This window comes from Salmo salar, chromosome ssa10 (genome assembly GCF_905237065.1).
Source record: "Salmo salar chromosome ssa10, Ssal_v3.1, whole genome shotgun sequence".
Lineage (NCBI taxonomy): Eukaryota > Metazoa > Chordata > Actinopteri > Salmoniformes > Salmonidae > Salmo > Salmo salar.
In genome coordinates, this window is record NC_059451.1 from 88,692,896 (window position 1) to 88,697,532 (window position 4,637).

Genomic DNA, 4,637 nt, shown 5'->3' on the forward strand with positions numbered 1-4,637 from the left:
TGTTGCCGGACACTCTGGACGAGGTACTGTTGCCGGACACTCTGGACGAGGTACTGTTGCCGGACACTCTGGACGAGGTACTGTTGCCGGACACTCTGGACGAGGTACTGTTGCCGGACACTCTGGAAGCCTAATGCGTGGGGCTGGTAGTGGAGGTACCAGACTGGGGACACGCACCTCAGGGCTAGTGCGGGGAGCAGGAACAGGACAAGTTGGACTGGGCTGACGCACTGGAAGCCTGGTGCTGGTTTAGGAGACGCCAGACTACACACCTCAGGGTCAGCACGAGAAGCAGGAACTGGATATACCGGGCCATGGGTAAGTACTGGACGTCTGGAGCGCACCTCTTGCACAACCCATCCTGGCTGGAGGGAAATAGCAGCCCTGCACAAGCGGACTGCTGGTACAGGGCGAACTGGGCTGTGCAGAGGCCTGATGGTTGCCGTGCGTAGAGCAGGCGTAGGGTAGCCTGGGCCTAGGAGGCGCACTGGTGGCCAGATGCGCTGTACAGGCATCCTCCTTCCAGGCTGGATGCCTACTCTAGCACGGCACTTGCGAGGGGCTGGGATCGCTCGCACCGGACTGTGCGTGCGCACGGGCGAGATTGTGTGCACTTCCGCATACTCCGGCGCTCTCCACTCCAGTTGCTTCCCATAATAAGCACGTGGAGTTGGCTTGCGGCTCAATCCTGGCCTCGCCAAACTACCTGTGTGCCCCCCCAAAAAAATATATTTGGGGTGCCTCTCGTGCTTCCCCTTCGGCGCGTACAAGGCTTCATACCAGCGCCGCTCCGCCTTGGCTGCCTCTATCTCCTCCGGTGGGCGACGATATTCCCCAGCCTGGTGCCAAGGTCCAGCCCCATCCAGAATTTCCTCCCATGTCCATGATTCTACTGGGCACTGTTGCTGCTCCCTTCTCCGCTGCTTGGTCCGTGGTTGGTGGGAGATTCTGTCACGGTTGTCGTAGGGTAGAGGCCAAGACGCAGCGGAAAAATATATATACTCATCTTCTTTTTATTTGGTGAAGAAGGAAACCACAATAAACGTATACAAACCACAAACAAACTGGACCATCTTGTCAGGCACACAGCTAAACAAGCACAATCTCCCACAAAAACCCATGAAAACAAACTCTTAATTATAGGACCCTCAATCAGAGGCAACAATAACCAGCTGCCTCCAATTGAAGGTCCAACCCCAATTAACTAAACATAGAAATACAAAAAACTAGATAGAACATAGAACTATACTAACAGAGAACAATAACTAACAAACCCCGGACTAATAAATCAAATACCCCTCTATATAAACACATACACAAAACACAACCTGAACCACATAAATCAAACACCCCCTGCCATGTCCTGACCAAACTACAAAAACAAATAACCCCTATACTGGTCAGGACGTGACAATTATTTATTTATTTTGCTCAGAAAATGTGGCCCCCCCCGCTATAGCGAGACAACTCCATCATAACCAAGAAAATAGCACTGAAAAAAATATAAACGCTTGTTGGTCCCATAATTCATGAGCTGAAAAGAAAAATCACCCTACATTTTCCATAGGCGCTTATTTATCTTAAATTTGCTGCACAAATTTGTTCACATCCCTGTTAGTGAGCGTTTCTCCTTTGCCAAGATAATCCATTTACCTGACAGGTGTGGCATCTCAGGAAGCTGATTAAACAGCATGATCATTACACATGTTGTACTGTTACACACCTTGTACTGGGGACAATAAAAGGCCACTCTATAATGTGCAGTGTTGTCACACAACACAATGCCACAGATGTCTCAAGTTTTGAGGGAGCACGCATTTGGCATGATGACTGCAGGAATGTCCACCAGAGATGTTGCCAGATAATTTAATGCTAATTTCTCTACCATAAGCTTCCTCCAATGTCGTTTTAGAGTATTTGGCACTATGTCCAACCAAATTTGACAGTACCTCCAACCGGCCTCACAACCGCAGATGACGTGTAACCACACCAGCCTAAGACCTCAACATCCAGCTTCTTCACCTGCGGGATCATCTGAGACCAGTCACCCAGACAGTTGATCAAATCAAATCAAATGTTATTTGTAACATGTGCCAAATACAACAGGTGTAGAGCTTACCGTAAAAAATAACAATAACGAGGCTATATACAGGGGGTACAGGTACTGAGTCAATGTGCGGGGTAAAGGTTAGTTGAGGTAATTGAGGTAATATGTACGTGTAGGCTGGGGTAAAGTGACTATGCATAGATAATAAACAGTGAATAGCAGCAGCGTAAAATAGGGGGTCTATCCAAATATAACATTTGATTAATGTTCAGCAGTCTTATGGCTTGGGGGTATGTTAAGAAGCCTTTTGGAACTAGACTTGGCGCTCCGGTACCACTTGTTGTGCGGTAGCAAAGAGAACAGTCTATGACTTGGGTGGCAGGAGTCTTTGACGTTTTTTTGGGCCTTCCTCTGACTCCGCCTGGTATAGAGGTCCAGAATGGCAGGAAGCTCAGCCCCAGTGATGTACTGGACCGTACAGCTGGGCTCTGTAGCAGCTTGCGGTCGGATGCCGAGCAGTTGCCATACCAAGACGTGATGGCAACCAGTCAGGATAGGATACTCTCGATAGCGCAGTTGTAGAACTTTTTGAGGATCTGAGGACCCATGTCAAATCTTTTCAGTCTCCGAAAGGCATTGTCGTGCCCTCTTCATGACTGTCTTGGTATGTTTGGACCATGATAGTTTGTTGGTGATGTGGACACCAAGGAACTTCAATCTCTTGACCCACTCCACTACAGCCCTGTCGGTGTGAATGGGGGTGTGCTTAGCCCTCCTTTTCCAGTAGTACATGATCAGCTCATTTGTCTCATTTGTCACGTTGAGGCAGAAGTTGTCCTAGCACCACACTGCCAGGTCTCTGACATCCTCCCTATAGGCTGTCTCTTCGTTATTGGTGATCAGGCCTATCACCGTCATGTCATCTGCAAACTTAATGACGGTGTTGGAGTTGTGCGTGGACACGCAGATGTGGGTGAACAGGGAGTACAGCGGTACAAAGCTTGCACCCCTGAAAGGCCCTCGTATTGAGAATCGGTGTGGCAGATGTGTTGTTGGCTACATTTACGACTTGGGGACAGCCCATCAGGAAGTGTCGGATCCAGTTGCAGAGGGAGGTGTTTAGTCCCAGGGTCCTTAGCTTAGTGATGAGCTTTGAGGGCACTATGGTGTTGAACGCTGAGCTGTAGTCAAAGAACAGCATTCTCGCGTAGGTGTTTTGTCCAGGTAGGAAAGGGCAGTGTGGAGTGCAATAGAGATTGCATCATCTGTGGATCTGTTGGAGTGGTATGCAAATTGTAGGGTTTCTGCGATGATGGTGTTGATGCGAGCCATGACCAGCCTTTCAAAGCACTTCATGGCTACAGACATGAGTGCTACGGGGCGGTAATCATTTAGGCAGTTTATCTTGCGGTTTTTGGGCACAGGGACATGTAGGTATTACAGACTCGGTCAGGAAGAGGTTGAAAATGTCAGACTCTTGCCAGTTGGTCAGCACATGCTCTGAAAACGCATCCTGGTAATCTCTCTGGCACTGCTGCCTTGTGAATGACCTTTTTAAATGGTCTTACTCACATCGGCTGCGGAGAGAGTGATCACACCATTGTTCGGAACAGCTGGTGCTCTCATGCATGGTTCAGTGTTGCTTGCCTCAAAGCGAGCATTGAAGGCATTTATCTCATCTTGTAGGCTCACGTCACTGGGCAGCTCGCGGCTGGGTTCCCCTTTGTAATCCATAATAGTTTGCAAGCCCTGCCACATCCGACGAGCGTTAGATCTGGTGCAGTAGGATTTAGTCTTAGTCCTGTGTTGACGCATTCATTGCCTGTTTGATGGTTCATCGAAGGGCAGAGCGGGATTTCTTATAAGCGTCCGGATTAGTGTCCCACTCCTTGAATGCAACAGCTCTAGCCTTTAGCTCAGTGCGGATGTTGCCTGTAATCCATGGCTTCTAGTTGGGATATGTAAGTACGGTCACTGTGGGGACGTGGTCAATGCACATATTGATGTGATGAAGCCGGTGACTGATGTGGTATACACCTCAATGCCATCGGATGAATCTCGGAATGTATTCCAGTCTGTGCTAGCAAAACAGTCCTGTAGCTTAGCATACGTGTAATCTAACCACTTCTGTATTGAGCCACTGGTACTTCCTGCTTGAGTTTTTGCTTGTAAACAGGAATCAGGAGGATAGCATTATGGTCAGATTTGCCAAATTGAGGGCGAGCTTTCCACGCATCTCTGTGTGTGGTGTAAAGGCGGTCTAGAGTTTTTTTTTCTCTGGTTGCACATGTGACATGCTGGTTGAAATGAGGTAAAACAGACTTAAGTTTTCCTGCATTAAAGTCCCCTGCCACTAGGAACGTGTCACGACTTCAGCCGAAGTCGGTTCCTCTCCTTGTTCAGGTGGCGTTCGGCGGTCGACGTCACCGGTCTTCTAGCCATCGCCGATCCACCTTTCATTTTCCATTTGTTTTGTCTTGTTTTCCCGCACACCTGGTTTACATTCCCTCATTACTTGACGTGTATATAACCCTCTGTTCCCCCATGTCTGTGTGTGGAATTGTTTGTTGTAAGTGTTTTGTGCAATTTA